Source organism: Zonotrichia leucophrys, chromosome 1A (assembly GCF_028769735.1).
Source record: "Zonotrichia leucophrys gambelii isolate GWCS_2022_RI chromosome 1A, RI_Zleu_2.0, whole genome shotgun sequence".
Lineage (NCBI taxonomy): Eukaryota > Metazoa > Chordata > Aves > Passeriformes > Passerellidae > Zonotrichia > Zonotrichia leucophrys.
The window spans coordinates 64,431,061-64,444,665 of record NC_088170.1 but is presented as its reverse complement, the minus strand read 5'-3'; positions in this window follow the sequence as shown (position 1 = coordinate 64,444,665).

Below are 13,605 nucleotides of genomic sequence, written 5' to 3'. Positions count from 1 at the left end.
GCCCCTTCAATTTCAAAGTTCTCAGGAAAAGTAGGAATGTAACGTTATCCAACAATCCCCTGCAAAAATATTTCCCTCTTTATTATTGCATGTTAAATGTCTGTGACTGAATCAAGTCTAATGGAAGTGAAGCTTGGTGACTTGTCATTCCAAACCTAGGCCAGATATTAAAGATCAAACAAGGTAAAAAGATGGCACATTATCCAGCTGGTTTTGTACCTTCTTCTTTAACCTTATATTTTGCAAGGTATCTGGAGCATGCTGTTGTCTCTGCATTGCAAAGCAACCAATTTTTAGGCAGAGTTGCCCCAAGTTTTTCCCTCTGTATCGCTCTACAAAATGGTACAATAAAGTCTTACCAAGAGAAAGTCCAACTAGTAAAATTTAACAAACAGACTCTGCCTCATTTGTGCCCAAAAGGCTCATGGAAGTTCTTTGTTCATTTGCAGCCAGCTCCAGGAGGAGCAGCATATGGCTTTTACACTGCTGACGTCAGTGAACTTAGTCTGTGTTTACACTCATGCCAATAAGATCAGAATTTTTTCTTAGTATTCCAGAAGTGAAAATCCCCAGACATCATAAATAAATTTTCTATACAAGCCCCAAAAACCTCAGAATGCTTCATCTCAACAAAGCACAGGGATGAATTTCAAGAAATGACAGATTATCACAGACTCTAAATAACCAGTTTAGGCCACAGCAGGGCTTTTCTCCTTAGTGAGAGTTTCTTTACTAAATGGAAGTAAGTAGATTACCGTAAGTCCTGTTAACTGTTCTAGGAACAGCATAGGGACCAATTAATACTGAGCCCAAATTCTCTCTCTCATCTCTCCCTTTTATAATTCTGCTTGTGCTGCTGGACAATATTGTAAGAAATTAGCAGAGACTTTAAAGTGGTTAATGTGAGTTGAAGAATTGTCCTTAAATATATTCACCCAAAAAACCTGTCATCTGGAATACGTGCATGAATGAGACAGAGTACCACAGGCAGAGAAAAACAGAGAGAAAAGTTTGTCTATGCCAGTGCTACAGCTTTGATGTATTTACAGCTCATGGTAGTTGGTACTCTAACTGAAGATGCTGAGGACTATTTTTACCATTTAAAACTCACAATAAAAGCTGGTTAATAAAAAGGTTTTGTGGGGAAGAAGAAAGTGTTACTAGATCCTTGGCATCTTTCATTTATGTTGTTCCCAAGTCAGGAGATATTTTTTTGCTTCAACATCACCAATTCTTCTTTTGTTAATGGATAACATTGTCTTCTGTATTGAAAGCTGAGCTAAGTGCAACAGGACACAAGTGGCAGGAAGGAAAAAGGAAAAGGAAAAGGAAAAGGAAAAGGAAAAGGAAAAGGAAAAGGAAAAGGAAAAGGAAAAGGAAAAGGAAAAGGAAAAGGAAAAGGAAAGAGAGAAGGGTGAGTAGAGGATAGGGAGGGAAGATGTGAGGGAAAAGAAACAGAAAATTTGGTGTAATTTAATAGTATAACTGAAGATTTACTTTAGAAAAAAATACAGGAGTCTTGTGGTTTGGACCTCAGCATATCTGAGTCTTCAGCAGTTATATCTCAGCCTTTAGTTACTATAAATACTCATCTAATACCTTAATCATAAGACTGTTCTGAGACTTTATTTTTCTCTTAAAATGCTTTTTTCCAAAGCAGGTGAGCAGATCCTTTCTGACTAATTCACATTTGTAAGAAAAATAAATCTGCTGCCCTGCCTCTGTTTCTCCATGTTTAGTTTGCCCTTGCTCCATGTCCTTCCCACATGCAAAGTGGTACCATCTAGAGGAGGAATTTGTTGTTGTCAGTTGCAATCACAAAGCACAGAACTGGCATCCAGCTTATTAACAGTAGTTAAACATGACAGACTGAGGCACAGAAAGGCCAAATGTTTCCTTTAGAGGAACTACACACATATGATTAAAGAAACATGTCTTCCAAGCACCCAACTCACTGCATCATCCCCTTCTTCTCAATGGATTCCATCTTTTTATGAGCTGATCACAACCCCTTCTCAGTTTTGACCTCAGTTTACAGGTACACGTGTCTGAAGGTGAGAGACATTGAATATTTCAGAGTAGGTACTGACTAAGCACAGGTACTCTAAAAGACATATTTGAGAGACACAAAGGTTCCAGATTCAGATTGAAAATCTACCAATACTCTGAAACTCCTATTTTGGGAAATTAAGGTACAAGCTGACATACTGCCCATGCAAAATTGCCAGCCTTTAAGCTGCTTATAGTGTTTCTTGGCCATTTGTTTCATAGAATCTTCAGGCATGTCTGTACTGCTGTGATAGATGAGTCCTAGAGTTCTGCCTGTGTTCCAAGATGGCTAAAATTTAGCTCACTCTTGTCTGTGAATCATTTAGCTGCATTATCATATCCATTTCATATGGAAAATTTGGTCTCTGCCTGTGGCAGTAAGAATGAACTGTCTGTGCCTGCAGAAGAAACCAAGGATGCAAATAGCTCTTACACAGGGAAATAGATCCCTGAATTTCCTCCATTCTTCTGTTTACAGTCTCAGTGAATATTCTCTGCCTTTCTGTTTACATTCTATTCCCTGTTTGGTTTTTATTTTTTTCTTCTTCTCTTTTTTTTCCTAGTAGTCTGAATTAAATCTACCCTGCTCCAAAGATTTGGTGTGTATAATGTTTGGGTTTTTTTGTTAATGTATGTTGCCTGTGGCATCACCTATTGCGGGCACAGATGAAGGCTAATACATCATTATCATCATGTGGAATGAAGAGGCCTACTTGTGGAATTGTCTAAGTTATACACCTGCTTATTTGTATTGTAATGAGGCCTGAAGACAAAAACCCTCCAGGTCACTTTGTCTGAGTCATTGCAGAATGTTAATATGGCTGTAATGAATTGCACCTCGTACAGGGATGTTTGCACTTGGATGCAAACCATTCAATTACTTCAACAACCTTTAGAGGCCAAACCCCACCTGTGCCCTTCCAGAGGCTGTCAGTTCTTCACTGAGGTTTGAATCAGAGACATATATACCATGGGATACCTCACTCTTGGAATTTTAAGACTATGTTAATTCAAAAAACTGGAATTAATACAAAAAAATGAATAATATTACACAGGTGAATGCAGAATTAGCATTAATTTGTCTTAATTTTAGTACATAGATTGTCCACAGACATGCCTGTGATAGTTTTCTGGATTCCCTTTCTTGTCTACTAATGGAGAGTCACTGTTCTCATCTTCTCTTGACAGCTGAAATAGGCACAACAAATTACACTTTAGAAGTGTCTATTTGTGTCCACTGAGTGTAAAGGAGTCCAGAAAACCAGCTCTAATTTAGACAAATGCATCGAAAACTTTTGGAGCAAGATGGGACAAATCCCACTTCACATCTTTTGAAATGAGATTGGCACCTAAATTTTTGCATTCCTTCTGTATGCTATCCAGACCATTTCCTGTCTACAATGGATGGGACTCATTTCACCCAACTTTAGACAAGCCTGGTGTAGACATCTATGTATAAATCGATCAACCCAGGTTACAGTTTTCATCCAGGAAAACAATTAGATGCTTGCACTACAGATATTTCCATGTGTCAGATGAATTGGACACAAGGAGTCTTTATTTGCCTGCTCTGTCTGTTGAGGTTAGGCATCCTGGAGAAGAGAAAACTGATGGGCAGGCAAGTGCAGATTCCCTCAACGTAAGGTTGAAGAACCCTAAGATGGTGCCATGCACTCTGAGTGCATGAAGAAAGGATCAAGAGGCAGGTGTCAAAAGTAGCAGCAATGAAATCCTGGTTATAAATAAGGAAAAAAAATTCTTCACTTAGGAAATTTAGTCTAGCCTGAGAGGTTCACAGAAAATACTTTGTCACTGGTGCCAAAAGCTTTTCAGCTTTTTGTCCTGCCATGCTGGCAAGGGGGCTGTGGGTCCATGGGAAATGTTGAGGAGAGAGCCAGGACAGGTGACCCAAACTGACCAAAGGGATTTTCCAGACCATAGGACATTGTGCTCACTACATAAAGTGGGGGGAAGAAGGAGGAAGTGGGGGGACATTTGGAGTGGTGGTGTTTATCTTCCCAACTCACCACTGTGCTTCATAGGGCTCTGCTCTCCTGGAAATGGCTGAACTTCTGCCTGCCCATATGAAGAGAGAACTTAATTCCTTGTTTTGCTTTCCTTGTGTTCACAGCTTTTGCTTTCCCTGTTAAATTGTGCTTATCTCAGCTCATGGGCTCTCTGTCTTTTGCCCTTCAGTTTGCTCCCCAGTCCTCTGGTGGGAGAGGGAGCAAGGGGCTGTGTGAGGCTTGGTTGCTGCCTGGGGTTAAACTACAACAGCTGCACTCTCTTAGTCTTCCTGAGATAAATAAAAACTGATCACAGAGTCTTAGTGCACAGGCTTCAGGAGAGACAGTTGTGTTGTGGCTCAGAGAGTCACTGGGCACCAGAGATGCTCTGTATTGCTGCTGCTTTAATTGGCCTGTGCTTGATAGTAGGAAAATGAGATGCTCTAAAGTGCATTAAATTCCAGTTCATCCAGTGCTTGTCAGATTTATTTTCTGTTTGCACCCTGCTGCTATTTGCTGCTGGCTCCTGCCCTGGGCATCCCCTCTGAGTACAGAGAGTTACACAAAATGTGAGCTGGGGCATAAGGTTGCCCTTTGCTTTAAGGGCCACATGAACCTCCAGCCACTGAGGTTCAAAGCAGTATGAACCACTTAGAGCATCAAGAGCTGCTGGCAAGGGAAGGGATGGCTTGTGTGCAGCACAAAGCTTTATTGTTATGACTTCCAGGGACTGCTATTTATCAGTGGCCTACCAGACAGCAACCTCTCTTTTATCTTCTGTTCCTGGCTATTGCAGAGGAGGTGAAAATGGGAGTTGGATTTACCTGACTTGGCAGTGCTGGGTTAATGGTTGGAGTCAGTGATCTTGAAGATTTTTTCCCAATCTGAATGATTCTATGATTCTATGGTGCAGAAAATCTGATTTGTTTATCAGGAGCTGTGAGATATGGGGACTGTAATTCGTGCACTTCACCTAAATATGCTGTTTTCCGAGGGCGTTAACTAGCACATTTTCACACTGTATTTTCAATCTCCCCTCACTAAACACACATGAACTTTTAAATCAGATGATTTTTTTATCAAGAATTACACCTTAAGGATAAGTTTGTTGGGAAGAAGACCAACCTTTTTAAAATGAGAACTTTGGCTGGAACTCAGGGAAAATAGGAAAATTTATGGCCTTTTAAAGAAGGGGTAGGCAAGTCAGGATGACTAGAAAGATGTTGTGAGGCTATACAGGAAGAAATTTAGAAGTCTGAAAGCCCATTTAGAATTTAATCTGGCTACTGCTGTAAAAGGGTATAAAATATTTTTTCTGTAAATATATCACCAGCAATAGGAGAGCTAAGGAGATTCTCCATTCTTTATTGGATGTCTCGGGAAGCATAGTGACAAAGGATGAGGTGTTTAATGCCTCTTTGTCTCAGCCTTTAATAGCAAGACCAGTTGTTCTTTGGGAATCCAGCCCCCTTAGCTGTAAGGCAGGGACAGGGAGCAGAGTGAAGCCCTCATAATCTAAGGAAAAATGGTGAGTGACCTGTTACACCACTTGGGCACACAAAAGTCCATGGGGCTGGATGGTCCTGGTGAGGCTGCACTTGGAATTCTGTGCTCAGTTTTGGGCTCTTCACTCCAGGGAAGACATTGAGATGCTGGAATGTGTCCAGAGAAGGACAATGGAGCAGGAGAAGGGTCTGGACCTCAGCTGATCATCATCACCAGCCTGATGAGCAGCTGAGGGAGCTCAGACTGTTCAGCCTGAAAGGAAGTCTGGAGGGAAACTTTTGCTGTGCAGCTCCCTGAAAGGAAATTGTAGCCAGGTGGGAGTTGGTCTCTTGTCCCAAGTAACAACCAGCACAACAAGGGGAAATGGTATTGAGAAGGAGGTTTAAATAGGATATTAGGAAAAATTTCTTTACCCAGAGGGCTGTCAAGCACTGAAACCAGCTGCCTGGGGAAGTGGTGGAGTTACTTTCCCTTTTCAAAAGGTACTTTATAAATAAAAGGTACAATATAAATAAAGTATTTAAAAGATGTGTGGATGTGGCAGCTGGGGATGTGGTTTAGTGGTGGACTCAACAGTGCTGGGTTAATTGGACTTGATAATCTTAGAGCACTTTTCCAACCCAAATGAATCCCTTAATTCTATCTATAATTGGCCAAGAGATTATGATATCCATAAATCACAAAGAATGGAATGTGACCCACTCTTGGAGAAAATACTGTTCAATGGGGCTATGTAGGAAATGCTGATATGAAGACTGAACGATAAAAATCTGGCATTTCTTTCTGATTTCAAAATAGCATTTTATTCATGGAAGGTAGAGCTTGATGGAGTAGGACAGCCTGTTAACTTCCCTAGCTACATTTCCCTCTCAGCCTCTGACCCACCAAGAGGAAAAAGTCAGGGATTTTGTTCCCCTTACTGATTTATCTGAAGCTCTAGAACCTGAGGGAGGACATCTTTTTGTCCTGTTCAGCACTACATGAAATCCTTGTAGGAAACAATGAGCAATCTATTGTTTTTCACAGATGCCTTCCTCCTACTTAAACCCCTCAGTAATTAATGGCAGCATCTTCAAAGCAGCAACGTGTGAGATAAATCAGAAGGAACAGGAATGACAACCTGATAATATCCATGTGTTTTGATGCAGAAGTGACATGATAGTAGTATCAAAACAGTTCATCATCCTCCATTATCTTGCTGTCATTTATACCAGTGTTCAAGTTTCACGTGTCACACATGCCTTATGTGCACTGCATCTGGCAGCTCCCACCACCACATTGCTCTACCCCACTGCCAGGATTCAGCTCAGGGCACAGGGAGAGGAGAGGATCCTTTTCCCTTTGAGTCATAGAATAAATTGGGTTGGAAGGGATCTTAAAGATCATCTAATGCCATCTCTCCTGCCACAGGCAGGGATTCCTGGTTAGACCAGGTTGCTCCAAATCCCATCCAACCTGGTCTTGAACACTTCCAGTGAAGGAAGGTCTCTGGACAGCCTACTTCAGTGCCTCACCACCCTCACAGTAAAGAATTTCTTCCAAAGATGAAATCTAAATCAACCCTATTTCAGTCTAAAGCCATAACCCCTTGTCCTGTGTCTACGCGGACTTGTGAAAAGCCTTTCACTGGCTTTCCTGTAGGCTCCCTTCAGAAACTGGAAGACTGCTCTAAGGACTCCCTGGACCTTTCTCTTCTCTTGGCAAAACAACACTCTCAGCCTGTGGTCACTGGAGAGAGGCTCCAGCCCTTTGGAAATCCTTGTGCTGATCTTCTACAGCAGCTGTTACTTCATTTTCTCAGCCCCTGCCTTGGCCTTCTGCAACTTGGGCAGTGTGGCTGGAGCACTTCCCAGTGAACACTGAGGCAAGAAGTCATTGAACAGCTCAGTCTTCTCCATATCCCAAGTTACCAAGACTTGCGTTTTCTTCTGGAGAGGGCCCACGTTTTCCCTAGTCTTCCTTCAATCAACAGTGTGCCTTTCCTTGCTGTCCCTGACATCCCTGGCCAAATTTTACAGAATTAAAGAACATAATCTACAGATATTTGTGCTCACTGAATAAGTTCAACTGTTTCTGCAGATGTACAGCTTTGTACAAAATGTTCATAAGAGGATGTTCCTTGCACAGCTTCCCTCAGTAGTGCAGGAGGAAAACAGCCATCAATGTGGTAAAATAAGACATCCTAAAATTAATGTATTCAGTGACTGTTGCTCTTGACTTCTATTTATCTGAGACAAGAATATCGACATATCTAGGTCCATATAAACCATATTAATTAAGTATACATACTCAATAAGTTTTCTTGACTAGTTTTTATAGCTTCTAGATCAAAAAACATGGAGAATATAGGGCTTACTGAGTTTTCAAGTAGATATTGCGTCAATTTAATATGTAACAATGTTCATAGGCTTTATCTTCCATTTTCCACATTTTCCTGAACTCAGGAAAATCACCAAAAAAACATTTGTACTGACAGACTGTTGAAATATCTTTCTATATCTTACCAAGTTTACATATTGGGTTATATTTCTCCTCTCCAGCTCTCAGCTGGAGGATTGGAAGTAAAATCCATTCTGGACCCATTTAGGGAAGAGGGCAGTTAGATCAATAATCTGTGGTAGCTTCTTGGCAGAAAAAAACAGATACATTCACAAAAGTATTGATTCCATTAATCCATGTTCCACTGCAAACTGCCAGCAGGTCAAGTCAGTCACATTCCTCCTATTTTTTTATTGAAAACAAATTTAGAACAGGTTGCAGGGAGTAAGGACACTCTTATCAAGGCACCACAAGAAGTTAAACCACAGGATTTGTGTTTCCCCAAATCACAAGACTCCCTTAAAGCTTATGATATTTAGAATTTTGACAAATGGTGTCCTGTTCTTGTGTATGTGTGTTTGTCCTCTGTTTAAAAACCTTCTGGGTTTGCATATGTCTCTCTGAGAAACCAACAGAATAGAAAAGATAAATGTCAGGCCGAAAACCCACACATAAATCTACCCTGGATTTTGTGGTTTGACTCTTCCTTCTCTCTAGGAAATTCTGAATCTGCATACTCTGCTCTGGCTCTTGGAAATGCTTTCTTCCAAACATATGTGCTTCTGCCTTGCCCTTCAGCTTACACTCTCCTAGTTTGAAAGATGAGGAAAAGAAATCTTCCCATAAAGACGTGCAGTGTGTTGCCTTTCGCCATCACCACTTGCCAGTTCTCATTATTGCTGTGCCTATTCTTTGCCTGGAGCAATATTTTTTTTTATATATTCTGTTAAAAAGCTCTTGACATCCTCCAGGAAAATAAAGAGTCTGAACAACAACAAAGTGCATGTGTGTATGAGCATGCAGAGATTTCTTGGCAGCTTCTGTGCCTATTGCTTTACTTCTGATCATGTCAACATTATTTTCCCTTCAAGCAAACAAAGTGCTTTGAAGTGATGTCTCCCTTGACAGGGTGAGCCATTGACAAGCTGTCAAGAGCAGACAATAGAGAAAAAGGGATGCATGTCATGTGTGAGGGAGCTGTGCCACAGCTTTGGCTACCAAGTGAAACTCACAGGGACCGTCACATGTGTGTGAAGGACATGGTGGCAGTATCAGTGGGAAACTCTGAACTGCCATTTGCTGTATAAAAAAAATATTCTGTTTATATATGGAGGAAGAGAATGGGAATCAATCAAAGAAAAGGTTGAGATACAGAAGATGCCAGACAGAAAACTAATGGCCAAGAGAGAAACAGATAGGTAGAAACAATTTGCAGTTATTTTCTCTTAAAATTAATAGAATTATTTTCTCTTAAAATGTATAGAATATTTAAGGTTGGAAAAGACCTCCAAGATCATAGAGTCCAATCATTGAACTGTCAACTACTACTGATGGAGTTGGCAGATCTTAGACTTTCATGGATATGTCATGGTTGGAAGCTTCCTTAGAAAGTGGGAACTCTTGATTCTCAAGGAAATCGAAAACAAATGGAATTTATCTCTTTGAAATTAATTTTAAATTGAACCTACTGCATTTTTTTGCCATTTCATCTGAATGTTAGACAACTCTCTTGGTACACAAGTGCCTTCTATTCCTCTCAGAAAAAGAGGTTATAAACCCCCCAGCCATGCTGCAGCAGACAGCTCCTCATGGTAAGCAATGGATTGAAGGGGTACCAGCCCCCTCCATTTCTCCTACAGCATCTGAGTAATTGCTCAGATTGCTGTCCAAAAATTAATGACTCCTAGGAAAAATAGTAGATCAAGAAGTAGACAGGCTTACTCTGTGGTTTCATCTATTTTATGACAGAAAAAAAAAAACCAAACCCATCAGATTTTATGTCTGAGTAACCCCTAGCACAAGCACTGGCTCTTTCCCTGGGCTCAGGGAGGTAAATGAGTGAAGAAGAAACTAATCCTGCCCACTGTCAGGCACTCAGCAGCTTGAAGGTTTCATAGCTTTGGGGATTATTGCAAACCCAGGAGCTGAAATGTGGTCACCCGAGACATTTCTGCATCACAGAGGTCCCTCTGGGCTTGGCACTGGTGATTTTGTGGTTCTAAATTTTGTACTTTCACAGCCTAAGTGACAGATAAGCATAGAAACCTTCTCTCAGGCATTTCAGCCTGGGCACTCCAGTTAGTTGTCAGCAGTCCTTTCTTCATCTATTTACAGCAGATGACACAATCTTTGTGGCAGGGAAGGTCCAGATGATGAATGTATCTTAACTCTCTACAGAGAGAGGCATGTAAATTTAGTTGGTACAATAGAATTAGCATAATTCACAAATTAGGTCAATTTCAATTACTTACATATAGAAAGTAGATTTTCTCCTAACAAGATTAATCTAATTTAAAAAATCCAATCACATCTCTTTTTTCCAAGATATGGAAAAATGGGTATTTGCTGTTATCAGATGTGTGAAGCAACATCACTGTATATTTTCACATCTAGTTGATTACTTAACCATCTGTTCTCTTCAACAACAGAGGATGCAAGACGGGAGGAAGAAAGGGGAAGAGAAATAAATGGAAAAAAATAAATGGAAAAATAAATGGAAATATCACTGTGATTGTTTTCTCACGTGTCTCTTAATTTTTCATTTGATCCATAAATCCCATGGTGATTTTTTTTTTTTACAGTGGCATGTGTGTTAAAACAAGGCCTATATATATATAAACAAGCCTTTTATAACTCTTCCTTCTTTCTTTGTTTCTTCCCCCCTTCTTTTTTTTTTTAATCAATAATGTAAATGTATCGTAACTTTCTTCATATCCTCTATAAATGACTATAAAATGGAGGTGGAGGGAGGAGAATTTTGTAGGCAGAACATTATGTGCATTAGATAAAAAATCAGTTATTTAGTAGCACATACTAAAAAATATTCACACTTAATTTAACTCACTTCATTCCCTAGAAGGAATGTGGGCGTGTTAATCTTTTGAGTTGATAAAAATCATTCATCTAGATGGAGAGTTTAGAAATTGACTACAAATTTTTGGTTACCTTTGTTCTAATGTGTCCTCTTTGGTTTAAATTTATTTTTTCAGACATCATTCGAAAAAAGAGCCCTAGACAGATTTCATGTATTGGGTTGAACTGCACATTTTAAATTATAGACCTTGCAATTGTTAAAAAACCTCGCCAAATAACCTTACAATATTTTTTCCCTGTTACTATTCCTCAAATTCAAAACTAGGACCTCCTTCATTTTGATAGCTTTGTCAAGAACAATTATTTTGCCATTCCCTACTATGTTGATTTCCTTTATAATTGTTGAATTAGGTTGCATATAAAATTATGAAAAGAAAAAAAAACCCCAGCACAGGAAATCTAGAGATTGTAATCACAGAATCTCACTGAACATGCTTAATATACAGGTGATACAGCATCCTTTGAAACATGCATTGTTTACATATATACATACACATATACATATACATACATATATATATATACATATATATACACATATAAATATATAAATATAAATATAAATATAAATATAAATATATATATATATATATATATATATATATATATACACACACACACATATATATGGAACACCATTGCCAAACTCATAAATAGACATTAGGGATGCTTCAAACCAAAAGCAGATTTTTTTTCTCATTTTCTTTGCCAGCCAAGTTAAGAAATCTGAGTGTAAATCAGAGAAAAATCCATGCAACTCACATGCTGATCACACAGAGGCATTCCTTGCAGGAATATAAGTTGTCCTATGTTAAAAGACTGACAAAAGCTAGTGATAACTGAGGTTAAGACAAACTTGAATAAACTGGGTTTTGGCCTTTACCTAGCTAATCAGGTGCCTGACTCTTGCTGCTTTGGCACAGTAAATTACCATCAGTCAAAGGCAGCAACAAGTTTCAATAATTTAAGTGGTATCTCTGGCTTGAGTGACTGAGGAAGTCGTAACAACAGCGCCCTGTGAGTTACCTGAGGCTTTGAGATGCTCAAAGCTCTGTGGATGTTCAGAAACAGCAAGTTTATTGCAAAAGAACGTGCTTTCTTGGTGTCTTTTTGTTCACAGATATTTTCTGTCCACATAAAATGAAAGGAGTGGGTGTGAGGTTTCTCTTTACCTGCCAGATACAGAAAAAATGAGGTGAGGAAATCCACGGAGATTTTGGTCGTGACTGTAGGGGCAAGATGGGTGGGAATCACAGCAGGGAAGATGGGAAATGTAAGAGATTCCTGGGAATAAAAACTATCATGGGGTGTTTCTTACAACCCAGGAAGTCATTGCATTAACTGAAAACAATCATAAAGTCAAAGATATATCTTGGGGGAGCAGGCGGATGTATGGGAGGGAGTTGCACACAAACCCTGTTCATTTCTTGCCTTTCTCTTTTAGGAACTTTGATGGTTTTCTGCCTAAAAACTTAAATAATCTAATTCTTATGCATTAAACCCTATATTTTGTGTTTCTTTGAAAGTTCACTGCTGAGAAGATCTGGACAGAAACACCTCAATGCAAATGTTGGATCTTTCTGTACGCTTTGCTGGAATGGACCAACAAGGTTGATGTCAGTGGCTCTGAGTAGACAAATCTGTATTGGGGGAGGGAAGGAGCTGTGCCCTCAACACAGTGGGACCAGGTCTGTGTGTAGAGGAGTGTGGGACAGGGCCCTCTGCTCGGAGTCCACAGAAAGGGTGAGCAGGAGCGTCGCGGATATCTTTTCATGAAAATCCTTTCTTAGGATTTTTTCTTCCTGAGAAGCTGAGAGGATTCAGGAACAAAATGGCAACATTGATTATCTGCTGCTGTGGAATGCAACAAGTGCATCTGTGATTGGCCCATCTTGGATGTTTAGAATTAATGGCCAACCACAGCACAGGTAGCTTGGACTCTCTATCCGAGACACAAAGCTTTACTATTCATTCCTTTCTATTCTTAGTTTAGCCAGCCTTCTGAGATGAAATCTTTCCTTCTATTCTTTTTAGTACAGTTTTAATGTAAAATATATATCATAAAATAATAAACCAAGCCTTCTGAACATGGAGTCAACATTCTCATCTCTTCCCTCACCTGAAAACCCATGTGACCACTGTCACACAGGAGAATCATGGAATCATGGAATAGGCTGTCAAAGATCACTGAGTCCAGCTGTATTTGTGACACTGCCAAGTCCAACACTAAGCCACGTCCCCAGGTGCCACATCCACACATCTTTCAAATGCCCCCAGGGATGGGGACTCCACCACATCTCTGGGCACCCTGTTCTAATGCCTGACCACCCTTTTGGTAACAAAATCTTTCTGAATATCCGGTATAAACCTCTCACTGTGCAACTTGAGTCCATTTCCTCTTGTGCTTGTTATCTGGGTAAGAAGACTGACTCCTATTTCATTACACTCTCAGATAACTGTAAAGAGTGATAAAGTCTCCTCTAAGTCTCCTTTTCCCCCAAAATACTGGAAATTAGTGTAATTTCCTTCAATTCAAGCTATTGAATGAGGTTTTCTACATGTTTTGAACTGGAAGCTCAATTTTAGTTCCAGCTTGGTGGATTAGGAGATTATTTTGATTAGCAGGTTTACC